This window comes from Podarcis pityusensis (assembly GCF_964106645.2).
Source record: "Podarcis pityusensis genome assembly, chromosome: 10".
Lineage (NCBI taxonomy): Eukaryota > Metazoa > Chordata > Lepidosauria > Squamata > Lacertidae > Podarcis > Podarcis pityusensis.
The window spans coordinates 13,815,331-13,843,228 of record NC_138035.1 but is presented as its reverse complement, the minus strand read 5'-3'; the positions used below and the strand labels follow the sequence as shown (position 1 = coordinate 13,843,228).

Genomic DNA, 27,898 nt, shown 5'->3' with positions numbered 1-27,898 from the left:
AAAAATGCCTGGTTACAGAAAAGCGAGAAAAGAAAATGCTCTGAAATCATCTGTCAGGCTCCATGTTTTCTGAGCTGCTGCATTAGCAGGGGGACAAAGTCACGGTGTGTTGACACGTACTAATGTGCAGTGACATAATACCTGGAAAAGGGAGACAGCAAAGAGGGACAAACTTATCTGAGTTTTCCACAGGAAAAGAGGGGATTTAACTTTCCTGGTTAAAATGTGGATTTATATTATATATATATAATTTTCTTTTGTAAAAAAAAAGCCAACTGCATTTACCCAAGTTTGACTGAGATAAACCTACTCAGATCTAATTCTCTCCAGTCCTTGTGAAAAGTGGACCTTAAGATCCTGAGCTTATTTGTCCAAATCCTCTCCCCCCCCCCCCCGGCCCCTCTGTAGAATTGCAGATTAGGGTAGGGAATTTGGTCCTTATCGCTAAGGTTCTTACAGTTTCAGAAGGCAAGTGAAACGCTTAGAGGGAGAAGGACACTTCCTTGAACTCCTTCCTGGTCTTCACTTAGATTATGGAAGAACGCGTCAACTGTATAGATATCCCACAATGCACCAGCCTCTTCATTTTTGCATATCTCAGTGTGGCTCAAGAAATATAATCTCTTTATTCCCCTAAACTGTCAATTAAGTTGTAGGAAACTCAATCTCTCTCCCCTCCATCCTGCTCTTATGGATTTATGATTTGGCTGTCAACTCAAATGCATGCTCTTGCATTCAATTGCCCTGGCTTTCTTCTTCTTCCGTTGCTGCAGCCTTAGGCAGACTTTCTCATCCTATAAAACAGGCTTCCTCAACCTCGGCCCTCCAGATGTTTTGGGCCTACAACTCCCATGATCCCTAGCTAGCAGGACCAGTGGTCAGGGATGATGGGAACTGTAGTCTCAAAACTTCTGGAGGGCCGAGGTTGAGGAAGTCTGCTATAAAATAGGCACAAGGTGGTTATTTGGCTTGAGGTCCCCATGCCTGATGTACTAGACTCTGAAGGCCTCTTTTCTACCCTGCCCCCATGTCCCTTCTCTCCCTGTGTCCTGCATGGCTTCTGCATCATGGTGACTCTTGGAAGGAAAGCAAACAGGGGAGCGGTGTGGCTCAGTGACAGAACCTCTGCTTTGCATGCAGGAGGTTGTAGGTTCAATCCTTAGCATAGGGTTGGGATAGACCACCCCGGGTGGAATTCAACATCGTGCTAAGGCAGCCGTTCCTTCAGTGCTTGCAATTTCTCTTGTCAGACAGAACCATCTCACCTCTCCTGCCCCCTTCCCACAATTCTGGGGTTTCTCTTCACCCTCACAAGCAGCTTTGAGGAGACAAGGGGCACATGGGGAGGAAGACGAGGCAAAGGCCTAGGACCCTCGTACCTACGGGACTGCCTCTCCTGGTATGTCACACGGAGGACCTTACGGTCTTCAGATAAAAACATCTTGGAGATCCTGGGCCACAGGGAGGTTAGGCTGGCCTCCACCAGAGCCAGGGCTTTTTCAGCCATGGTTCCGATCTGGTGGAACGCTCTGTCACAAGAGACTAGGGCCCTGCGGGACTTGACATCTTTCCACAGGGCCTGCAAGACAGAGCTGTTCCACAGCCTGACCCCCTCCTTTGGCAATCCTCACAGAACTCTAGCCCAATGGTTACCATTAATTTGATTCAGAATTGATTTTAGAATGAACTGATTTTAGAATGTATTTCAATTAATTGATTGTGATTTTATGTAAACTGTGTTACTTTTACTGTTGTTAGCTGTTCTGAGCCCGGCTTTGCCTGGGGCGGGCGGGATATAAATAAAATTTTATTATTATATTATTATTAAAGTCCCATTGCACTTGTGGGTCTTATTGCATTGGCTCCCAGTAGTGCAACAATTCAGTGGACTACCCTCCCCCATGTACTTTCTCTTGTCTGTCATGAATCCTGCAAAATTCAGCTGCCACTCAGAGTTCACAGCACCAATAGCTAGACCAATAGCTAGTCTGACCCAATGTATGCCACCCTCCTAGAAGTCTGTATTTTCTGAATGCTTTCTTTCAGGTTCGCTGGCTTTCTTTTATTTGGGATACTCCAAATCTTTTTTTAAAAAAAATAATAATTTATTATTAAATTTTCCATTTTAACAATCCGATCAAATCACATTAAATATTCCAAATTATACTAATACATATCATATAGTCCAAATATTCTGCCAAATTATAAATTTTTATTGGGACTTCCCATGCTTCAAGTTCGGAGGGCTCTAGGGATCTTCCAAATCTATAGCCGTCAGAGATCATCTCTACTTCATATCTTTTCAGCTGTGATTCCTGAATTGCAAGGAGTTGGACTGGATGATTCTTGAGGTCCCTTCCAGCTATGATTTTTCTCCCCCTTTCCCCCTTAAAGATTATTTTTACCCTCATTCATTATTCTTCTTTTCAAAAAAAGGTTTGTGAGATTTGGATTATCAAATCTTCCAGGAATGTGATTGTGTTAGTTCTGTATGATTCCTTCCCCCCGCCACACGCACATATTTCATGGAAAGGGTGTGTATTATAACGCTTCAAAGAAGGAAGAACCAGAAGTGACAATAACTTGTACATAGTTGGCATGGAACCTCGCCAGTCTGTTGGCTGCCAACACTCATGATTTTCTGACGATCTCGCATGCAAATCTTCCACTAATGTGCTGTTATTCTTATAATCTCCTGCTGCTGAAATAATGAAAATCACTTCGTGAAGTATAACTTTCTCCTTTCCATTGTTGTCAGGTGGGGTGGGAGTAGAAGTGATTACCAGATTATGTTTTGAAGTACGTTAGGAAAAAAGAGCTAAATTAAAGAAAAATAAGCTGCATTTGTCTAGATTTCGAGGTGTGTGTGTGTCTCCTCTGGAATGTCTTCCTCATGCAATTCATGATACTCACTGTTTTCTTCTAATGATGTTATGGAAAAATCGGGGGATCGCTGCTACAGCCCACCCCTCACTCAAGGGACTTGCGATCCTGTGGGGTCCAATTGTCTGTCAGCAGTAAAGCAAGAAGCTACAACCAGGTATATCCAAAGCCAGGCAGCAAGTAAGCCTGATCTTAATTTTGTTGCATCAAGGTTTCCACTTATAAAATAGCAAAAGAAGAATCCCTGAACAAAGGGTACAAACTTTTAAAAGTTTTGTTCCCCCCTAGAAATCCACTCCCAAAAGCGTAATACAAATGTCGCAGGTTGGCTGTAGCAGCGATGCTCTGATCTTTCCATAACAATGCTTTGGGTTTGTTCATTTTATTTAGTAAAATTTATTTATTTTATTTAATAAAACCTTAAATTTAAAGGACACGTTTTTATTTATTTTTAATTTATTGCATTTATATATAGCTTGTCATCCAAAGATCAGTGTAAAAATACAAAATGAGGAGACAAAATACATAATAAAACAAAAAGAAAAGCAAACCAATAACCCCCCCCCAAAAAAAACCCCACACACCCCACATTTAAAATGCCCATAGAATGTTACTCATCCAAAGACCTGGTTATAGAGAACCTAAAGATGTATAATTAAGGTGCCAGGCCAGCCTTCTTGGGGAGACCATTCCACAAAAGGGGAGCCACCACAGAAAAGGCCCATTCACCCTCCAGACTTCTCATAGGGGAGACACCTGAAGGAGGGTCTCAGACAATGATTGCAGGGTCTGAGTCCATTCATTTGGGAAGAGGCAGGTCTTGAGGTCATGAGCCATTTAAAGTTTTATAGGTCAAAGCCAGCACTTTGAATTGAGCCCAGAAACTAATTGGCAGTCAGGCCAGGATTGGCATAATAAATTCAACCCTTCTTTAGGGCCATCAAAACTTAGCTGCAGACAACCCATAGTTACAACATGTTACGGCATTTTTTAATGTGCTGTGATATCATATGTCCATTTGTTTTTTGGCTTGTGATGTTATGGTGGTTATCTGTGTGAACCGCCTAAAGATTTTTAGATTAAGTGGCAATATATATGTAGTCTTATAATATCTTCATTAACTTTCAAGCCAGTTTCACTAAATGCAGATAATAGACACTAAAGGTTGGCAGTACTGAACAGGAGTATTGGCATTAAAATAATTTGCAGACAGTGGAATTACATCATCAGATTATGTGGCTTAATCTGTTTCACAGGAACAGAAAGGAAACAGGGGGGGGGGCTTTTTTTTCCCCAAAGGGGAAAAAAATCTACAAGTCGATGTTACATAAAACACCAGGATAAAGAAGAAGATAAATTCATTTTGCTTATTTCATATTATTTATGTTTACAAGTTTTGCACGTGTCAAATATTACATGCGTACAATTTCCTGTTGTGTTTTTTTGTATTACTTCTCTGCCTTAAACATATTGATTTAAACTATTTGTACAGGCCAGCTTTATATGTGTTTACTCAAAAGCAAGCCCCGCTGTGTTCAAGTATGAAGCTACAGGATGAGACTCAACTAAGGCATGCTCAAATTAGAACTACTGATTTCAGTGGAACTACTCTGAGTATGACTAAATCCAGTTCACATGTACTTAAAGAGGATGTGAACAGGGGGAGCTGCACCTTAGCATCAAACCAGATACAATATCAGTCCCGCAATTAGCAGTTGTGTGGATGGCTTTTTAAAAGGGTGCAGGGAGCCTGGATTAGATCTTTCCCACTGCACGGCAGTCTCAATCCAGATTGAAACCACTGCTCCCACCCACCCAACCTAGTCTTTATGTTGAGGAGAAAGTTCCCATTGGAGCAATTTTTGATGCAAGTAGCAGGCACAGAGGCCTCAATCCGTATTGGAACTGCAGATAGGAATTGTTGTTGTTGTTGTTTAGTCGTTTAGTTGTGTCGAACTCTTTGTGACCCCACGGACCAGAGCACACCAGGCACTTCTGTCTTCCACTGCCTCCCACAGTTTGGTCAAACTCATGCTGATAGCTTCGAGAACACTATCCAACCATCTCGTCCTCTGTCGTCCCCTTCTCCTTGTGCCCTCCATCTTTCCCAACATCAGGGTCTTTTCCAGGGAGTCTTCTCTTCTCATGAGGTGGCCAAAGTATTGGAGCCTCAGCTTCAGGATCTGTCCTTCCAGTGAGCACTCAGGGCTGATTTCCTTCAGAATGGATAGGTCTGATCTTCTTGCAGTCCATGGGACTCTCAAGAGTCTCCCCCAGCACCAGAATTCAAAAGCATCCATTCTTTGGCAATCAGCCTTCTTTATGGTCCAGCTCTCACTTCCATACATCACTACTGGGAAAACCATAGCTTTAACTATATGGACCTTTGTTGGCAAGGTGATGTCTCTGCTTTTTAGGATGCTGTCTAGGTTTGTCATTGCTTTTCTAGGTGGGAATGGCAAAGAGTTAAAACCTCCCAATGTGAAGGACCACAGCCGGCATCAGCCCAAACTACCATTTCCAGCGGTCAGGAAAATGGGAATTGCAGTCCATGCTTCCTGCACTAATCTATTTTTTTATGTTGTACTGGTTTAAAAGGGTGTCAGGGTATACATCCTTTGCATGTTTTCTCTGAAGAAAATCCTGCTGAGGAGCCTACTTTCAGGGCAGTGTGCACAGAACTGAAGTGCTATTCATCACAGGTAGGATTTCAAGACAGGATACGACCTCAACAAAGTCAGATATAAAGATGAATCCAGTGTATTACTGTTGTTAAAATGTAGTTCCAAGTTATCAATAGTCATAATAATCGGGGCTTTTTTTTCTGTCCGAACTCACCAGAACTCAATTCCGGCACATCGCAGGTGGGTGCCATTGCCATTATAAGAGAACATGGTGAGTTCCGGCACCTCTTTTTCTAGGAAAATAGCACTGATAATAATAAAGAAACACACTACACACTTAGAAAAGTAGCAGTATTCATGCACAGCACACTGCTTGCTTCTTTCAATGTGCATAAGTGTGCTTTCAACAGAATCTCAACCTTTGTACATCACATTTTTAGTGATGGTGCAAGGCAAGTAACAAATATTTAAAGGCACATTAAAGATCACATTAAAAAATAACAAAACATTCCCAAATACTTTCCAGTTAGCAACAGATCCATTGTACTGGTTTGTGGTTTGTACTGGTTTGTACTCCCAACAAAGCTTAAGTACCAAAATATTATGTCCCCTGCACCTTCAGCCCTGAAACCCAAGTTCCTTTCTTGGTGAAGAGGAGGTCTTTTCTTCCACTCTCCCTTTTTTTAATTTAGTTCACCATGCATGTCTCCTTCCTTTCGTCTGAGAAACATGTTTGTGGAGTGGCCAGGCTGTCTGATTCATTATCTTCTGCCCTCAGTTCACCTTGACCATTGTTCTGCTTTCATTCAGTGCTGGCTGCGTTAAGCCCTGCTAAATGTCAGCGGGGGACCTACCCACATTGTTGATCCAGATTGATCTGCTCCAGTGCAGGGAGAGGGAGAGGGCGGGGGAGAGCGCCTCATTCACTGAGTCGCTTTCTATTGCGTTCTGGAAACTGACTTACCTGCTTTCATGAAAAGCCAAAGGAGGGTGGAAAAAAGAAGGAGAGAGAGAGAGAAAAGAATGAAACTCAATATTCCACTTATGTAAGCTCAGCATGTTCTTAACAAATGCAAGCAGATGCGTCTCACTCGTGTCCATTTCCCCCTTCTTCCTTTAACTTTCTCCCTTTTTAAAAGAAAAAAATAATGGTGTGATAATAAGGGGAGAGCAAAGATGGCAGCAAAAGCTCACCTAGCGAATGAACCATTTTGGGGTTTGTTTGTTTTTTGTAAGGCAGAATCTCAGAAGGGAGCTGGGCACTTTTGTTTGTTTGTTTTAGAGTTTCGGTGCAATATATCTTAGCGGAGATGCAGCCTTTGTTGTGTGTTGTTGGACTCCAGTTCCCATCATCCCCAACCACTGGTCATGGACAACCAGGTGGAGGGGGGAAGGAAAGTGGGGGACAGTGGTCTTCCCAGTTGATCTGTAATCCCCAGATTCTCAGCTTTTGTTAAAAAACCAAACAGGAAGTTTCTAGCATTTGTAGAACCTGAGATATGAGACAAAATATAGTTCTTCTGTTTTTGTGAGGAATCATCCTGCTCCCTCATTTCAGTGTTTTGCTCTCTTTTCTTATCTATTGGGGGGGGGGGGAATCCTGCAAATGCACATGCCAGCAGCCATGCTGGCTGGTTGTGATGGGACTTGGAGCTCAGCAGATTCTGTAAGGCACCATATTGGACGCTCCTTGTCCACACTGACCAGTGGAGGCTCTCCAGGACTTTAGATGGGGAACATTCCCAACCCTATCTGGGAATGCAGAGGACTGAACTTGAGGGCATTCTGCATGCCATGCAGAGGCTCTGTCAGGGTTTCCCAAATTTGGATCTCCAGCTGTTGTTGTTGGACTACAACTCCTATAATCCCTAGCTAGCAGCACCTGTGGTCAGGGATGGTGGGAGTTGTAGTCCCACAACGCCTGGAGACTCAAGCAGGGACACCGACTTGTTCCCCACACATCACGTGACACCACCTGGCATGCGCAGGACGCATGGAGGGGGTTCTTCGCGCTTGCTCAGTCCAGCCGTTGCCCAGTTCCTGGGCTGCTGGGCGGATGCTGGGACAAGCAAAGCAAAGACTTTGGTCCTCCCAGCCACTGCCCGGCTCCTGGGCTGCCAGGCTCATCCTCACTCATTCCAGCTGCTGCCCAGCTCCTGGGCTACTGGGAAGAGGCTGGGGTGCAAAGGGTGCCCAGCAGTGGTGGTGGGTGGCAGCCCCCCCCATACCCAGTGTGCTGGACTCAAGTTTGGGAAGCCCTGCTCTGTCATTGAACTTCAACTCTGAGCTGTCTCCTTTAACTCTGAAGATATGTGTCTTTGTATCTGTGGATTTTTCCAATTCCCCTCTGCCGCTTGTGAACTAGTTCCTTGGGGAATCTATACGCTTATGATTTAGTAGGATTGGTTGTGCTATTTATACATAGGTGTGTGCCATATATATATATATATATATATGCATGCAACGCACATATATACATACCATACGCTTTAAATCTGCAAGTGCAACACTGTTCAGATACTTTTTCTTCTCGCCCTCCTTCAGGCTAAACATTGAAACTGCCACCATGAGTTAATTAAACACCTATCTGAAGATAAGCTGTTGAAAGGCAATAAAATAAAATGCATGTCATGTTTCTCAGAAACAGGGGAGGCTCTGTTGAGGCAAGCCAAGAATATTACAATGTGACCATATATGCAGTTTCTTCCCATAATCCAGCAAGGCTCATCTACAAACAGGATCAGATTTCTGCTTGAGAGGTTCACCTGCCCTTCACAACCTGTGCTGCCTAATATATGATTGATGTGAAACATCCAGTAGCTAGCAAAAGATGGGTCCTTCATCACAAAGAGGGGAAAAATTGGGTCCATTACTGGATACATTCCTTATGGAGAAGGAAACTTGATTGACAATACTGTTTGGTTAGGGATGGACAAATCAGTCAGTTCCAGTTGGTTCTATTTTTGGATGTTTTCACTCATAAGTCCACATCCTGTTTCCACATTATTATTACTATTACTATTATGAGTTTAATTAATAATAATTTCATATATTGCCCTTCACCCATAAATCTCAGGGTAGTTCGCAACATAAAAATACACCAATAACCTCTCCCCTCCCACAACACGTTTGAAAAGGTGTTGGATGTTAATCAGCCAAAGGCCTGGTTGAAGAGGAATGTTTTCACCTGGCACCTAAAGGTGTATAATGAAGGTGCCAGGCGAATCTCCCTGGGGAGAACATTCCACAAACGGGGAGCCACTGCAGAAAAGGCCCCGTTCTCGTGTTGACACCCTCTGGACCACTCATGGAGGAGGCACACAAAGAAGGGCTTCAAATGATGATTGCAGAGTCTGGGTGGGTTCATATGGAGAGGGGCAGTCCTTGAGGTGTTGCCGTCCTGAGCCTTTTCAAAACCAGCACTTTGAACTGGATCCGGAAACGAATTGGCAGCCATTGCAGTCAGGCCAGGATTGGTGTAATGGGCTCAAGGCATCTTGTCCCAGTGAGCAATCTGGCTGCCAAATTCTGCACCAGCTGAAGTTTCTGAACTGTCTTCAGAGGCAGCCTTAGATATAGCACGTTGCAGTCTTCTAACCTAGAGATTACCAGAGCATAAACATTAGGCTATCCTTGTCGAGATAGGGGTTCAGCTGGGTCACCAGCTGAAGTTGATGGAAGGCGCTCCACACCACTGAGGCTACCTGAGTCTCAAGTGACAGCAAAGTATCCTGCATGCATCCCAAAGATGCATTTTCTGCATTTGGGTAATAGGCCTGCACGACAATGTTATATAAATACACATTTTCTCTCAAAATATAAATTTCTAAATGCATTTTCTCTCAAAACAATATTTTGTTTCAAATATACATTTTCTAAAATGCATTTATATATGGAAGTGTAAAAAATCAGTGGATAACTAAAGCTCCTAATCTGCATATTTATCCAGGTTGCGTGGCAAGGCCCCAAACCCTCCTGAGATGTTGAAATAAAGACACATGAAACCAGTATTTTAGGCTAATGGGCTAAAAAACGCCACAACTTTATTGGTTACAGAATGTGAGTGGTATTGGCTTAGGCATTGGAAATGAACCGACTATATCTGACTTCTGCCCGTCTGTAGGAAGTCTCAGAAGGGTTAACCACCAATAGGGGGAGCCCTGCTGATCCACATCAACTAGGAACTCCCCCAGGGTCACCGCTAGGGGTCGTGCCATGGCCCCAGCCCCTGTCTGGGCTTCGGGCAGAGACCACGCCCCTCGGATTCCTTTAACGGAATACCCTTGGATAAGGAGGGGTAGGTGATGGCCACTACCTCCCCTCCCCTCCAACCGAATATGGCCCTGTGGGTTAAACCACAGAACCTAGGACTTGCTGATCAGAAGGTCGGCGGTTTGAATCCCCACGATGGGGTGAGCTCCCTTTGCTCGGTCCCTTCTCCTGCCAACCTAGCAGTTCGAAAGCATGTCAAAGTGCAAGTAGATTAATAGGTACTGCTCCGGCAGGAAGGTAAACAGCGTTTCCATGTGCTGCTCTGGTTCGCCAGAAGCGGCTTAGTCATGCTGGCCACATGACCCGGAAGCTGTACGCCGGCTCCCTTGGCCAATAAAGCGAGATGAGCGCCGCAACCCCAGAGTCGGCCACGACTGGACCTAATGGTCAGGGGTCCCTTTACTTTTATCTTTAACCGCCAAACCTTACAATGATGTGACCAAGATGCTCAGTGATTTTCAGGTGAGGAACACTATCAGGGAGACCGGGATGTAGTGATGACCACCTGGATAGCTTTAAAATAGGGTTAGGCAAATTCATGGAGGAGAAAGTTATCAATGGCTACTAGTCACAATGGCTGCATTTTCCCTCTGTTGTGAGAGGCAGTAAAGCTTCTTGTTGTGAGTCTTGTTGCACCCAGGCCTTTTGGGGGGCTTCCCGCAGACATCCAGGATGCTGGACTCAATGGGTCTTGGACCCGATCCAGCAAGTCTCTTCCTATGAAGCAAAGCTACTGTTGTCTGTAGCAAGGCTCTGATCCTGCAAGCTCTTTCCAGCTCACAAATGCAAACACTGTTGAAAACAAAGAGGAAAAGTTGTTTAGCAGAGATCAGCACTTAAAGCAATTCACAGCCACATTTAGTTCCACCCTTTATCTTAAGCTGATTTGAGATTTGTTGGTGGCTTGCAAAACAAACAACCAAACTCTTTAATTTTAATTCTCCCTGTGTCTCAGGGTAGTATTTATAGCAAGCTACATCTCCCGACAGGCTCTCAGGCCCCTCTGGATCCTTAATTACTCAATGAGATTTAGATTTAAACCAAATGGGATGAGATAACAGTTTAGCCCTGTCCTCCCCGTTGTGTGATCAAAGCAAGGCTTCACAGTATAAAATTTATATAGGTGAGAGTTTATCTGGGTCTTGATGTGAAGACCTTACTTGTTGAAAAGAACAAATGCCCTTGAGTGACAATTTGATGGCAGCCTCTTCACTGAACGTAGAAATATGGAGCTACATATGTGTAACCCCTTGACCTAAATCAATAATTAAGAAAAACCCACAATGATTAGATAGTGGTGATTTGTGCGTCTTAATCTCTGGCTAAAATGACTCTTAAGGAAAGGCGCCAACCTTAGATGAACTCATTATCTTTCCCCACAAACCCTTCACCATTTCCTGCAATCTTCATTTCTATGGCAACAAGCGTTTCATACGACACCTAAGGCCTCAAATGAACTCACACGGTGGCCTGGTTTGCACATCACATTAAACCGTAGTTAAAAACAAACCACAGTTTCGATGTGCATACACAACAACTACTGCACGCAGCTTTAAAGCTCCTCCTCCATTCCTCATGTGCTGCCATGAAATAAGTTGTTGCTTTGCTCCACCAAAGGGAAGGAAGCCAAAGCCTGGATTTTCATTTCTGAACCAGGGTTTGTGGTTTGTTTCCTCCAAATGCCATATGCCATTGTGTTTGCTTGTTTGTTTTTGGCAATGTAGCACCATTACGAGCAAGAAAGGAGTGGGGTGCGGACTTCTGAGCAACCTGCTGCTCATTCACATTAAACCATAGCTTGTTTTTAACAATGGTTCAGTGTGACATGTCACAATTGGGTCACACACCCTTCTCATCAGTCAGCTTCCAGGAGATGTATACAGGACATCCTGTTTTCACATATTTTAATATTCAGAGAATTTTTTATCATGGTGCCATAGTTCCACAACTGCATATTAAAATGTTTGTGAGAAATTCATGGGGCTCAGCCTTAGGTCTCCTCCTCCTCCTCCAATGAGGGAGATGCATTTGAAGCTAGGTAACAATTTTAATCTTGATTGCTGAGACACCATAGCACTGTCAACATTTTTATTGAATGACTTCTTGAGATCATAACCTACATTCAATGAACAATGTAAGGGAAGGGAAGAAAGAAACCGAAAACAGATGGCAGGTACTTGCTGAAAGTTTTTTCGAAGGAGTTTTTCATAGCCCTGAAATATTATAGGGTATACCTCATTGGCAGATCACAGAGCTCACTTGCAGATGACCCAAGGTTCAGTCACTGGTATGTCCAGTATTTCAAGCAGCTAGGCTGGATAAGACATCTAAGACCTTGGAAAGCCTCAACTGGTTATTAAAAACTCAACTGGTTATTGAGCAAAATAAATAAATACTGATACTAACCTTGGAAATCTGGTGCAACTTGGGAGTAGCCAGTATTCATTCAGTCAATGAGAGGTGGGGAACCTGTTCCCTGGCCACCATTGTCAAGGATGATTGAAGTTGTAGTCCAGCAACATGTGGAGGGCCACAGATTCCCCATCTATGGACCAACAGTTTCTCTATACAAGAGACTCATGTGTTGATGTTTGTTCTTTAAAGCTATGTGACCTAATTTTGAACTCCACAGCTCTCTCCAAGAGCCCTCTGCTCTTATAGTGGGGTGGGAGAACTGAAAATAATGCTAATATATTTCACATCTGGCAACCAACACGCCCATTTGATTTCAGATAGTACATGAGTCTAAAAAGACCGGGACACAAATTTTCTCAGCCCTCTTAACAGCTATGGTGGCTCATTTACTAGAAGTAATGTATTTAGTGTTAAATCTGGAAGTGCATACACAATTCTGACCAAACTGAGGCTTAGGCAAAGGGGCTCATTGGTTGCCAGATGTTTTGGGGTTTTTTCAGCTCTCCTAGCCCACTATTATGGTGTTTCCAACCTGAGCCTGCATGGAGCTGTCCAGGGTGCCTTGCTTCCATGTTGTTCTTAGATTGCTAAGCAGGCATTAGGAGTATCTTGCCATTCCCTGAACAGCTGCAGTAACTCCTGTTCCATTTCAGGACGTGGTTCAAAAGGCTGGTGTAGACATTTAAAACCCTTCATAGCTTGGGACGGGGATACCTGAGGGATCACCTGCTGCAACATCAGCTTGCTCGTACTCTTAAGGTTATGAATGGAGGCCCTTCTCCCAGTGCCCCCACCAAGTAATGTGCAATGGCTGCTGATAAGGAAAGGAGCCTTCTTGGTGGTGGCACCCAACTTGTTGAAGGTTCCCTTTCAGAGGCTCTCCTGGTACCCAGGTTATCTTTTCGGTGTCAGGTGCAGACCTTTTTCATTTCCAATGTGTTGTTAAATAACTTTTAAATTACACATTACTGGTTGTATGTTTCTTATAGCTACTGCCTTGAAATTGGCTGCTGTTATAGCTTATTTTATATTGTCAGTCATTTTAATGCGTAAGCCACCCCAGGACATAAGCGTGGAACACAGATTTGTTAATAAAATAAGGCCAAACCTATCCTTATACAAAACTCAGGCTGCCACAAACAGGTTGCACTGCCCAAAAGGTGCTTGTGGGACAAAAAGCCCCAGGTGTCTTAAGCTATCTTGCTGGTAGATAAGAGAACCATGTCTGGAAATCCCTATGCCCTGGGGGGGGGGGGAGAGAGAGACTTCTTTGCAGTCCCCAAACTTAACAGTTGTTCAAACCTTCAGGATGTCAGTAGGAAACAGACCAGGGATTTTGAACCACTTGGAACAATGGCAGCTGCTTTATGCTGAATCAGACCAATTGGTCCATGTAGCTCATTATGGTAGACACTGACTTGTAGTGGCCTTCCCAGCCCTAACTGAATCTCCACCACTGAGCCATTGGCCTTCAGCAGTACTGCAGGTGTTTGACTGTAAGGCTCACAGGCATAGGCAAACTTGGCCCTCTAGATGTTTTGAGACTACAATTCCCATCATCCCTGACCACTGGTCCTGTTAGCTAGGGATGATGGGAGTTGTAGTCCCAAAACATCTGGAGGGCCGACTTTGCCTATGCCTGGCTCAGAGCCTCCATTCATTACTTTGAGTGGGTTCGAAGTGAAGTGGCATGCATGGTCTAAATCTATGCCATTCATTTCCCCCAAAGGCGTTAGAACTCAGGAGGCAAGTAGGGGCAAGTAGAGAAGTGCATGAAAGTGATGTAAATTAAATGGTGGCATGTTTATGTGTCCTTGTGGGGAGGCCATTCTCTGCAGTGGTCCACTCTCTTTGCTGGGAGTCTCTGTCACTTCTGATACATTTATGAGCTAGCAAAGGAGAGAGCAAGGTAGCCGTGGGTCCCTTTGAGAAGAAAGAAGCTGGGGGGGGGGGATACAACGTAAAATAGGTTCTCATTGCCCATGTGCAATTAAACAGAAAGTCGTTTTTCTCAAAGCCTTCTTCCAAGACTCCTGTTGATAGGTTCCTTTTATGTTAAGCAAGCTTACCAACAATTCCATTCATGAAATAAGCTGAAAGGTTGCTTTTCTGCTACCAGGGCTATTGATAAGGCCCTTTGTGAAGTGTAATGATGCCAAATAGGAAAACATCACTTTGTACCAACGAAAGACACTATATTCTTCCTGTAGGTTCCTCTGTGGGAAGATTAATTGGAGGTGCTGTGCCTTCCCCTCTCCTCTTCCCTTAACATTAGACAAGATAAAAAGGGAAAGGGGTGATTACTGTGCACAGAGGCTCTGATCAAACAATCACAGTGGATTGTGTGGCAGGAGGTTCAAATGTTTTCTGGATCATTGGAGCTGAGAGGTAGATCACACAACACTTTAAATGGATGCTTAGCCAGAAGATGAATGGTTGAGGTCTTTCTCAAACAGGTAGGCTTCTTTTGCCTCACTAGTGCAGCTGCTGCTGATTTACAAAAAAAAAAGATCAATGCAAACTTTAAACAAACCACCTTGTAAAAACAGGAAAAAAAATACAAGAAGTTTCCTACCTTACTGGGGCAACACTTGGGATGTTGTTGTTGTTTAGTCGTTTAGTCGTGTCCGACTCTTTGTGACCCCATGGACCAGAGCACGCCAGGCACTTCTGTCTTCCACTGCCTCCCGCACTTTGGTCAGACTCATATTTGTAGCTTCGAGAACACTGTCCAACCATCTCGTCCTCTGTCGTCCCCTTCTCCTTGTGCCCTCCATCTTTCCCAACAGCAGGGTCATTTCCAGGGAGTCTTCTCTTCTCATGAGGTGGCCAAAGTATTGGAGCCTCAGCTTCAGGATCTGTCCTTCCAGTGAGCACTCAGGGTAGATTTCCTTCAGAATGGATATGATACCCCAAATCTGGTCCCCATCCCTGGTGCAAAGCTTTATTCTTCATCTGGTGGGCTGCGATCTACAATAGGGTCGTGACTGTGTTTATTGTGGGGTTATGCCAACAACACCATGGCCATCTTTTGAAGAGAGAAAGGGAAGAGGAAAAGAAGAGGGTCATGTTTGGCGCTCTACAAAGCCTCTTCTTTTGCACTGCAAAAAAACAGGGCATCTGTTAGGCTGCACTACTTAGTAGATAGGCTCGGTAGGTAGGTCACAAGCTGTACACCTAGATAGGGTTAGATAGATAAGAACAACTTGTCCAACCTAAGAACGTACGACAAGCCCTGCTGGATCAGGCCAATGGCCCATCTAGTCCAGCATCCTGTTCTCACAGTGGCCTGTCAGATGCCTATGGGGAACCTGCAAGCAGGACCTGAGTTCGAGAGATTTCTCCCCTCCTGTGCTTTCTAGCAACTAGAGTTCAGAAGTATTACTGTTTCTAGCTGCAAAGGCAGAGCACAGGCATCATGGCTAGCAGCCGTTGGCAGCCTCCCCCTCTATGCATTCGTCTAATCCTCTTTTAAAGCCATCCAAAGTAAAGATAAGGTAAAGAAAAGTACAGTGGTACCTCTGGTTACAGACGCTTCAGGTTACAGACTTGGCAAACCCTCACCATGATCAACTCCCACCTGGAAACCTATGCCCACCTTTTCATTTCCCTAGACATTTAAACATTGCTAAGTTTTAAAATTTCAGTGCATTTAAAATGATCTATGTTTTAACTGATTGGAGTTTCATACTGTGTTTACACTGGGCTATGCTGCTGTTTTAAATTTTCTCCAATATTTATTTGTTTGTTTTAAACTCTTTTACAAGATGTCCTGGGAATGCTTACTGGCCTTTGAAAGCTGAGGGATAAAGTACAGAAATAAATAAATGCATAGGTAGGAGTAGTAGTACAGTGGTACCTCGGGTTACATATGCTTCTGGTTACATACGCTTCAGGTTACAGACTCCGCTAACCCAGAAATAGTACCTCGGGTTAAGAACTTTGCTTCAGGATGAGAACAGAAATTGCGTGGCTGCAGCGGGAGGCCCCATTAGCTAAAGTGGTACCTCAGGTTAAGAACAGTTTCAGGTTAAGAACAGACCTCCAGAATGAATTAAGTTCTTAACCCGAGGTACCACTGTACATGACAATAGTGGGATGGAAAATGTTTACGAAAGCATTTAACCAAACATGACCGATGTGTATGCAACTTTTAGGTGGGGGAGGGATTAGGAATTTTGGGGGCCTTCAGGAAATGAAGATGTTTTTCCAAAACATGTATGCAATGCTTTCCCCCCCAGGGGGTACTCAAGGATACAACACCTCTTTTTTTTGTTAAAAGGTTTGACACTTACTGTAACAACTTCATTGTGAGTACCGGCACCTACTTTTCTAGAAAAAAAGCACTACATGTATAAACAAATTTGGGAGATTCTTACTTAGGAAAGGAGCCCACAGGGAGGGGAGGTTTATCCTCTCACCTTATCATCAGAATCAGAATGGAGAATGAACACACACATACAGCCAGAGCGTTTAGTCACTGTTGGTGTGCAGGTTTGATCTCCTTTCCAGTTGTGGAGGGCGAGCAAAGAAATAACCCTCTCCTGCCCATGTGCAGTCTTTCCAGAAGGAATTGGGTTCCTTCGTGGCTGTAATTATTTGTGGCAAAACAAGATAAATAGCTGCTTGCTATGTATTAAGTGAACATCTCGTTTGGGCCTTGGGGAAATCAGGTAGGGAAATTAATACTAATGAGAATATTAATTTAACACAAACCCCCAAGAACTCCAAATCTTTCTGCTCCTGATCTCCCAAATGTTTAAACTGCGGGCTTGCTCTGTCAATGGTAGATACAGAGGTGATCGCCAACTGAAAGCTTTGTTAAGGAAAGAATTGCTTTCTGGGGGGAACACACCGTGAAATGTGGCAGAACGAAAGACGTTTCATTAGAGTAAAGTGTCCTCCTAATCCAGGGGTCAGCAACCTTTTTCAGCCGTGGGCCGGTCCACCATCCCTCAGACCATGTGGTGGACCGAACTATATTTTGAAGAAAAAAATGAATGAATTCCTATGCCCCACAAATAACCCAGAGATGGGTTTTAAATAAAAGCACACATTCTTGTCATGTAAAAACACCAGGCAGGCCCCACAAAACCCCAGAGATGGATTTTAAATAAAAGGACACATTCTACTCATGTAAAAACACGTCCGTGGGCTGGATTTAGAAGGCAATTGGGCCAGATCCGGCCCCCGGGCCTTAGGTTGCCTACCCCTGTCCTAATCCCTTCTTCCACATACTCCAGTTTGACCACTGTAGCAGAAGCTGAAGCCATTCTGAAATAGGAACTTTCCCCATCTTCTCATAACCTTTATGAGATTTTCATTTGCCTCCTTTTAATTTTGTATGTGTTCATTTGCAGCCTATATAGAAGGAAGGCTGGCCTTGCTGCCATCCATTTATGGCACTCAAACTAGGCTCGAAAGCATTAATTACTCCCTGCAATTAATGTGTTCATTAATAAATGGCAAGAATGTGGATTTTAAATTGGATTCCGGTCATACTCTGCACCTTTCAGAAAGTGTAGCATTATTGTAGTCAATGGCTGTACAAGCAAGAGATTTTTGTGCTTTAATTTGGGCAGTGTGTTTTAAATTGAAGATTTGAAAAAGGAAAAAAAGCAAGATGATATTCTTGGTCTTTATTTTCCAGAGAAACTTTATTTTTTTGTTATTATTAAACACCCTCTCAGAACGATCTGGCTGTATTTATTTTAATTGGCTAATTAATCAGCTAATTGGCTACATAAGACTTCTTCCTGCATGGCTTTTGCCCTGTCACTAAGTTAGCTTGGAATGCCCCCACCTTCAGAGTCCATCAAGCCAGTTTTGACTCGGCCTTTAAACCACTTCGGCTAAGTATTTCCTCGACAACGATGGCCTTGAGATTTAGTGCTTTCTGCTTCCAATTAACCTCCCAGATCCTCACCATTCTCTCCTAACTAGTTATTTACCAAAGTTATATCTTACCTTTTGGCTTGGAATCAGGCCCACAAGGCAGCTCATAGTATATGGGAATGAAATGCTGCCATGGTATAGAAATGCAAACAGCAGTGCAATGAAATCTAAAACCAGGGCCATAACAGGTATTTCAAATGTCCAAATCCTTTGAAGGAAAAAACCCCCACAGAAATAAGCTCACTGTGTGCCTAAAAGGGTGGTCCAGCCAGCCTCTCTGAAAAGCATGGGTGCCACCACCAAATAAGGTCCTGCTTCTTATCCTACCCAAGTCCACGTCTTACTGATTTGCCTTAGAGTCACTTTGCAGAAAGTCATGTGTAATAGTCACCCAGAGTCCTGAAAAGAATATCAGCTGTTTTTCAGACGCATATTGCTTTGAACAGTAGAGGTAAGATAGGCTTATTGACCATTAATTTGTTTAACCCTCATTTAAAGCTGCCTAGGCTGGTGGCGGCCATTGCCTCTTGTGGCATAGCACAAGTGGGTTTGGGAGATTTTTAGTTTTTACAAGAAACCTAATTCTCAGTGCCCTAAAACAAAGCCATGTGTGTTATGTCAAAAGAAGGGCGCTTAGGTCTACTTCCTCATATTTGTTTTTTCTCTTGAAAAAACAGTGAGACCTATATATTTCTATGCTCACCAATGTAAACATGGATTGGTTGTTGTTTTTTAACCACCTCAGTGGCTATTTTGGTTTTCCAAAACAAAACTCTGTGTGGACACTTGAGCCTGCAATGTCACTTACAGTCATAGAGTAATAGAGTTGTGGAGTTGTAAAGGACCACGAGGGTCATCTAGTCCAACCCCCCTCCAATGCAGGAATCTTTTTGCGCAACGTGGCTCTCAAACCCACAGACCTGAGATGAAGAGTCTCATGCTCTACTGACTGTGCTGTCATCACCGTGGCAGCAGTAGTAAAGAATTAATCATTTTTAAAAAGCAGCTGGTCCCAACTCAAATGTCCCGCCCCATTTGCACTGTGTTTAAAGCTGTGTTGCATCACTTGGAACAGTCATGGCACAAGAAACCTGGGAACTGTAGTTCTAAAGGGTGGTGAGAGTTGTTAGGCCGCCCCTATTTCCCTCACAGAGCTACAATTCCCAGAGATCAGTCCATCCTTCCCAGGCAGCTCTGGGAACGGTGTCTTTTGTGGTGAGTCTGCTAACAGCTCAGCACCCTTAATAAACTACAGTTCCCAGGATTCTTTGGGTGACGCCATGGCTGTTAAAAAGTGGTATAAGAGTGTTTTTAATGCGTAGTGCAGTTGGGGTCTTTTATTGTTCAATTAACTTGTCCTTCCTATTCCCGGCATCCCAAAGACCGCCTCTTCTTGGCTCTGCTTTATTAAAAGGCAGGTACAGGTATTTGCACTTAAAGTTTCAAATTACTCCTTCCCGTGCAGGGATGCCTGTTTGAATGTTTCCAAGAAAGTATTGTTCTTCTGTGACAACAGGTCAGGAAGACTCTGCATTAATTAAACTAACATATGGTTATTAACAGATTCTAGCTCAGGGAGCAATACTTTACAATGTTATCTTCCAGATAGTCAGATGTTAGCCATATTGTCAGTGCTGGCAGCTATTGTTTCACTCATTTACTTCACAGAGCTAATTACTCCCTAATAATAACTTTACCTTGGAGTTTTTCACTTGCTTGTGCCAGCAAACCTGTTCACACTACATATGCTAATTATTGGCACTTATTCATTATGTTAAGATAGCTTTAAGTTCAAGCTGTGCAGCCTGGCTTTCAGTATAGAACCAGCTGGCTGCAAAGTTCCACCTTTTTTTCTACCCTTCTCCCCCTCCCCCCCCAAACTAAAGTCATTAAAACTTTTACTACAGGATCATCTTATTATTTTAACAAGATTTGGTTTTAGAGAAGCTGACTGCATGTTCAGTTAGCTTCTCCTAGCAAGGGCATATCTGTAACAAGATGCATCTTGTTTTCATAATCACGTTTGCTTAACCATTTTAGACGAACTTTTAATGTGCCCCCACTATCCTTATCTTAGGGCTATGCCATCTGCGGCAGAGATGGAGGGCATTCCCTCCCCTCCTCCAACGAATCTTGTGGCGAATCTTTTCGCTAGTCTTGAACAAAACTGCCCCCCACAAATTTGCCAGCTCTCTGCAGACAAGAGAATTTCATAGAATCGTAGAGGTGGAAGGGGCCCAGGGGTCATCTAGTCCAACCCCCTGCAATGCAGGAATCTCGGCTAAAGCATCCATGACAGATGGACATCCAGCCTCTGCTTAAAAACCTCCAAGGAACGAGAGTCCACAACTTCCTGAGGGACGCTGTTCCAACGTCAAACAGCTCTTACAGTCAGAAAGTTTTTTTCTGTATGTTTAGTCAGAATCTTCTTTCTTGTAACTTAAAGCCATTGGTTCGAGTCCTGCCCTCAGGAGCAGGAGAAAACAAGCTTGTTCCCTCTTCCACGTGACAGCCCTTGGGATGTGAATGGTCCATTTTGGTTTTGTTGGAGAGAGCTAATTCCCCCACTGAAAGGATTTGTGAAGGGCTTATCACTGTATTGTTTTTGATATTTGGTTGGAAGCTGCCCAGAGTGGCTGGGGAGACCCAGTCAGATGGGCGGGGTATAAATAAATTATTATTATTATTATCATCATCATCATTATCATCATCACTGACTCCCTGAGGAGGCCATAGTCAACTCTAGCCCTGCCATTAGGCAGAGTGTGACAGCTGCCTCATACAGCAAATTCTGAGAGGCAAGGAGTGGACAGAGCTGTGTGTGCCATGTGGCCTGTTCTGGACTCTCCGAGCTAGTCTGCTTTCCTCAAGAGCAATGGAGGACTCTGCCCCAGCACTCGCATCAAAGTAAGATTCAACTGCTAGTCTCTTTGGCTGTTGTACATAGACTGTGGGAGGCGCCATTTTGTCCTCAGTAGCAACATGTCATGGGCTGAAAGGTGGCTTTGAAATAAATAAAATGGGGCAGCAGCAGCAGGTTTAATGACACAGACCCTCCACAGGTGCCTATTTTCCAGGGACAGTCCCAGGTTTACAGAAGCCATCCCAGTTTCTGATTTGATCCCGGAATGTCCCACTTTTCCTTAGGATGTCCCTATTTTCATCAGAGAAATGTTGGAGGGTATGATGATGACAGCAAGACACCCTTCTTCAAAATGGCAGCTGCCATTTTGCCCTCATTTCTGAGCACTGGTCCTTCTAGCTAGGAGAGGTTAGACCACCCTTGTTTTGCTCCAAGAATGTTCTGGAATGATGATCAGGGCATTCAGATTCCAGGGCACGTTGAGGGGAAATGGCCACCAATGAGCTTCTCTGCTTCCTCCCTTCAAGTTTTTTAAAAAAGATTAAAACCCTTCCACTACACTGTTTTCATCCGCCCTTATTCCTAGGAATAAGAAGCCTCCTCACTCCTTTAGGGGGGGAAAAATCCTGTCCCTAATTTCAGAGCCTCCTGCCCCATTCAATCCAAAGGTTGACTTTTGGGGATTTTCAAGTTTGGAACTATTTCTTGCTTTCTCTGAAATTGATCCTTTTCTTACCTCAGAATCCAAGCATATGTTACATCTGAGCAAGACACCCCTCATTCCCCTCATATTTCACTTTGATGGTCTTTAGACAGCAATGAAAAGCATATGTCTTCACCTGGGGGACTTGGATTTTATTTTGCTTAATGAAATTTATAGGCTGCTTAAATCATAAAAATAAAAATCCAAGCGCTTCTTATGTGAAATGGTGCTGGGATTCAGTAACTGAGGTGGTGGACTGTGGTGTTATTTTAGCTTGGGTTTGATGCAAGGTTTTTAAAAATGTTTTGAATGTGATTGTCTTATGATGCATGTTGTAATATTTGTTTTACTCTGAGCTCTGTTGGGAGGAAGACTGATATGTAAATATAACAAAGAAATGAACAATATGCAACATTTGGTGCCAGCTCTATAAATGATAACTTTTATTTAAGTGGGTAGACTTGGGCATGCAGGGGGAACATTTAGGCAGAGCATCTCAGGAAAGTCACTGGTACCTAAAAGGGCTTTTTTCTATATTGCAAAATTCCTCAGAGATTTTTATTTTTATTCTAAATCCTTTTATGGCCACTGAGTTCTAAAGCAAACTTTGACATGAAAATTCAGACGCAGCATCTGATATTGTGGTAAAACAGAGATTCCGAAATATGCCTAATCTCAGGAATGAAAACAGCACTTGTTTTCTATTTTCCAGTGCAATCCTAACCATATATACTCAGAGGTAAGTCCTGTTGAATTCACCAGGGCTTACACTCAGGTAAGTGGAATTAGGAGTGCAACCTCACCGCATGAACATGCTTTGAGAAGCATCAGTTGGCAATGGATTCCCAAAATGTCTAAATACAGAAAAATAAATGCAATCTTGCTCTTCACACCTGGTATCAGTGTAAATGGCTTCCCTCCTTCACTACATCTTCATAGATTATAATGTCATGTTTTGTCACACAACAACCCTGTGAGGAAGAGTAGTGGAACCGTAGCTGAGATGACTAGCAGCTGCATGAGTGGACTGCTTCCAATTGGATGCTGTGGTCATCAAATGATGGAAGTGCAGATGCAAACCAGTGTTTTCGCTCATACTCTGCCCCATAGGAAGGATGCCCAAAGAGTCTCAATCCTTTATCCGTTTGTTTATACAGTGGTACCTCGGGTTACAGATGCTTCAGGTTACAGACTCCGCTAACCCAGAAATAGTACCTCGGGTTAAGAACTTTGCTTCAGGATGAGAACAGAAATCGTGCGGCGGCGGCAGCAGTGGGTGGCCCCATTAGCTAAAGTGGTACCTCAGGTTAAGAACAGTTTCAGGTTAAGAATGGACATCCAGAACGAATTAAGTTCTTAACCTGAGGTACCACTTTACTCCAGTTAAACAAACATTAAACTTTTCTCCCACCATAACTGGAGTATGTGCTCTCCCCCTATTTTAACCTCCTGATAGCCCTGTCAAATAGGCTAGGTTGAAAGAGAATGGCTGGCCTAAGATTACCCAGCAAGCTTCATGGTTGAGTGGAGATTTGAACCCAAGCCTAGTCTAACACTCTAGCCACCCTAAATGATGCAAACAGAGATGCTTTCTGGGTTTATATATATTTCTCCCTCATTCTGACATTTCCGTGTCCATCTCTTCTTTCTCGCAAACAGTTCCTGAGATTGGATCATCTCTCATTCCCTCCCTCCCTCCTTCTCTCTGTCTCTCTCTCTTCATGTACACAAGAGAGATCCATCAGGCATTTCTCTATAATGTCAACCCTGTTCAGATCTTGGCCAGCCACTGCTGGCTCTATGATTTGGAGGCCACCTCAGGGATTGATCTCCCAGTGGGACACACACACACACACACAACCTGCAAGGGGCCCTTCATGCCAACAGAGATCTCTCTTAAGCAACATCTGAGCTTCTTGGATACTTTGTGCAAAGTGGAAGGCTAGGGCAGTGGGCCCCCTGCTGGACTTTGGGGCCCTGGTCAGTGCTCAACTTTACCACCCTCTGGCGCTGACCCTGGGTCTATATAGGCCTTAGTGTTGCAAAGAGAAGATTGAATATGCAATGATCAAAGCAATTCTAGTGTGGCTCTCTCTCTCTCTGCACTGAGCAGGTTGCTTACATCTCTTTTAAGTTCTAGTGCATTGTTCAGTTCATTTATTAGCACAACATTCTATGCCCCCCCCCAATTCCAACAAAAGACTTCCGCAGGCATGAAGTGGGGGAATGCAGCCTCAGCGTAATTGTAGCCAACGGTTTTTCCACAAAAAGACTTTTCTCTGTGTAGAGAATCCACAATGTCCAGCTGTTCCTAGAAGGATTACCAGGGTTTAATGGAGAGCACAGATGGAACCAATAGTATTGTCCAGAGAGTATTCTAGGGCAGAGGCTAAAATGTGAAGGATGATCGGCAGAGCGCTGATTGGAAAGAGAAAAGGAGAGGAGGACAGGGAGAAAACAATCCTCTTGTTCTACCCCCTCCCAAAAGGATAGGATGGAGGGGAGAAGGAACGAGGGGGGGGGAGACCCTCTACAGTGGTGACTGGGCAGAGGAAATCATTTCCCTCAAGCTTTCTCATGGTCAATAGGCATTTCTGAGATGTCACGGATCATGTGCAGTGTCTGCAGCTGTTTTCGAGTTTCTTCCTGGTTTCCAGTTAAGTAGAAAACCTGTGTCTGGGCTGCACCATTAGAGATAGCAAGTGAGGCCCTGCTCACTTTATTTTCGATCTAGTCCTACATGACATTCTCCATCATGGCAACCAGATGCAGTGGAAAGCCCCAAGCAGCAGTTTAGCACAACACAACAACACTTTCCCACTCGCATTTCCCTGCAACTAATATTCAGAGGCATGCTGCCTCTGATGCTTACCTTCTGTGGATTTCTGTAACCCCTCTTTAAAGCTATCTGAGTCGGTGGCCAGAACATCTTGTGATAGCAAATACGACAATCCACTTAGAAAATGTGCATGTTAGGAAGGAAAGTATCTGGTTTTCTCTGTGCAAGGATTTTTTTTGCAGTGGTGAAACATTCCATCCTGCAAGCCTCCATCAGTAGCAAGTGGAGATGGAAGAGAAATTCAGTCCAGTTCACATTTAAAGCTAAATCTATCAAAACCGTAGATTCCAAAACAACATGAGATCACAAACATAGACGTGTTTCAAAATTTGCGCTTCTCTGAATTTTGTGATGCAGTTCTCCAACAAACCAGTGTTTACAGAAATGCACATATTGGGGCAAGTGTACATTAAAATGGCTATATTAGTAAAAAAAAATTACAGAAATTGCATTTATTAAGAAAAATTACTTGCAGATATGTGTGCGTCAGGAGAAATTTGCACTATGGTGCTGAAGAAATGTCAGGAGGATTAAGGGAAAGGAATAGCAAATTACTGTGGAAATGTGGAGAACTGGATTTCAGATTGGAAAAAAGAGAAAAGGGAGAACTAAAATTGAGAGATATTCCATCCCTAGTATAGACCAAGGGTGAACCCAGTTGGAGAAACTAAAATGTTAAAGGGAGTTTATATATCCTCCCTATAAGGAAAGACTAAGCATTTGGGCCTTTTTAGTTCTGGGGTCAAAGGTGATTAAAGTGGAGCTTGATAGAGGTTGTACAGAAAATTTTGCATGGTGTGGGTGGATCAGGGATCTAAAGCAGGGATGAGGCCTTTGTGACTTTCCAGATGATGTTGGACTACAACTTCTATCATCCCTGACTAATAGTCATACTGACTGGGGTTGATGGGTGTTGAAGTCACAACAACATTTGAAGGTCACCAGGTTCTGGAAGGCTGGTATAGATAGAAGTCCACCCCCCCCCCTTGCCCATAAAACCATAAGGTGGGGTTATCCATTGGAAGTGATTAGCAGTAGATTCAGGGCAGACATCGAAAGTACTGTTTCATGTAAACTATTGTTGTTTGGAATTTGCTGCCGCGTGTTTTGGCCATGGGTTTAGAAGGCTTTGAAAGGTGAGTCAAACAAATTAATCAAAGATAGTACTACTGGTGGTTATCATTTCTGGTGGCTAAATGGAACACCATTGAGCATCTGCTATCGGTTTTGACTCCAAAACCTGTCTACAGGCTTCCCAGAGGCATCTAGTTTGTCACTGTGAGGATCAGGAAGATGGACTAGATTAGGAAAGGAGATCCTCCATCTGTTGTTGGTCCTCCATATGTTGTTGGGCTTCCCATCTGTCATACCTGTCCATGCTAGCTGGACTGATGGAAACAGGAGTCAGAGGACATCTGGAGGGTCTCAGCCAGGTGAGCCACCACTAGACTGGATGACTCTTCTGCCTGATATAACAAAACTGTTACTATTTTCTTACATATTAGAATAATGCATCTCAATAATTGCAGCTTCTGGACTAAGCATTATGGAAGAAAAGGAATGAATTAACTTGGAGCTGTCATTTATAAAGGCAACTTTCCATCTGCTCAGGCAGTACATGTGTACACAGTTGCTCTCTAGTGCATTCTCACAAGCAGATTGACCCTGGAACTTGTTGCATGTGGAAGCAAGAACTCTGGAACAATGGTCACAACCACAGCATATACAGTGGTACCTCGGGTTAAGTACTTAATTCGTTCCGGAGGTCCGTTCTTAACCTGAAACTGTTCTTAACCTGAAGCACCACTTTAGCTAATGGGGCCTCCTGGTGCTGCCGCGCTGCCGGAGCACGATTTCTGTTTTTATCCTGAAGCAAAGTTCTTAACCTGAAGCACTATTTCTGGGTTAGCAGAGTCTGTAACCTGAAGCGTATGTAACCCGAGGTACCACTGTATTTAAAGCACTCTGTGCCACTTTGGCTGTCAATGAAGGATCTTGGGAACTGTAGTTTGTTCAGGGCCCAGTAGGACAGCACCCATAACAAACTACAGTTCTCAGGAACCTTAGGAAAAATATTGCCTTTTAGTGGTATGAAAGTACTTTAAATGTAAAGTGATTAATGTAAGGGCTGGGGGAACCGATGCAAAAAAGAGAGAAAAAAATCCTTTTGTTTTATTGGATATGTTGCTCACCATACAGGCAGATTCAGTTGTGAAAACTGGTTTGACTTTATACTAAAACATTTCTCTTTCTAAGGGCAGTCTGTCAAAAGCGAGGGATTTTTAAAACTATCCTTTAAAAAAAGTCCTTTGTCCTAACTGTCAAGTTTTTATAGCTTTCGACTGCTACATTCTTGCACGCCTAAGTAGTAGCAGTGCTTCTAAGGAAGTAAGTCAATTAGGTAAATATAGCTTCCTCCCCACCCACCCACCCCAAGCCCGGCAACCAAAGACCCCTTTAATTGTTTTAGTCAAAATCATGCGCCTGTGGCGCAGCTGTTTTTCATTAACTCTGGCCACACACAGGCACGACTTGCGGCTAGGTAACATTGCTGCAAGTTTGCTTTTTCCTGCATTCTGGCTTGCAGGGCATGGGGGGCGGCAAATGGGGCAGTGAGGATGTCTTTAAAGCAGCTGCACTCTGGCTCCATGCAGTTGTCTTCAGCAAAAACCTTATGTAATAACTCTTAATGCGGGGGTGGACAGCTTATGGCTGTGGGTTACCTATGGCTTCCCAGTCTCTTTTTTGTGGGTTGGGGGCGGAGGTGGAACCAGGTGACAGGGGATCATTACTGGTCTGCTGTGTCTTCTGGTGTGGTCCACAGAGGATTCCTGTGCCATCTTCCCCGCCTTAGGTCCCACAGGACACAGAAGCTTCTGTGTCCAGGACAGCAACAACAATGCTCAGGGTACAGCTTGAGGATGGGTGGTGATCTCAACTTAGATTTCTGCCCCGTTTTCCAAGTTCACCACATTTCCACATCAGTTTGCAATTTTTCAAAAAAAAGCCCTCATGAAAACTCACCAGAATCTTAGTACACATTTCTCGTCAATACAGTGGTACCTCGGGTTAAGTACTTAATTCGTTCCAGAGGTCCGTTCTTAACCTGAAACTGTTCTTAACGCACCACTTTAGCTAATGGGGCCTCCTGCTGCTGCTGCCGCGCCACCGCCGCGCAATTTCTGTTCTCATCCTGAAGCAAAGTTCTTAACCTGAGGTAATATTTCTGGGTTAGCAGAGTCTGTAACCTGAAGCATATGTAACCCGAGGTACCACTGTATACAGATTTTTGTACATACTTTTGCCTTGTGTAATGCATTATGTTTTGATTTGCTAATATGTGCATCATAATTCATGCATGCTTTCCCCGAACATACTGGGGAACTCCCATCATAAAATACAGT

General features: G+C 43.7%; 1 protein-coding gene and 1 long non-coding RNA gene across 7 annotated transcripts in view; one reads left to right on the top strand and one right to left on the bottom strand.

The window, feature by feature from the left end:
* SOX5 (SRY-box transcription factor 5) overlaps positions 1-27,898 on the top strand; it is a 764,489-nt gene that overhangs the window by 590,909 nt on the left and 145,682 nt on the right. The gene's annotated exons all lie outside the window — the stretch shown is intronic.
* On the bottom strand, positions 9,518-15,293 carry LOC308486521. Its single transcript, XR_013991122.1, has 2 exons — positions 14,770-15,293; positions 9,518-10,571 (listed from the first exon to the last, which is right to left on the bottom strand). It is a non-coding gene; the product is annotated as an uncharacterized lncRNA (long non-coding RNA).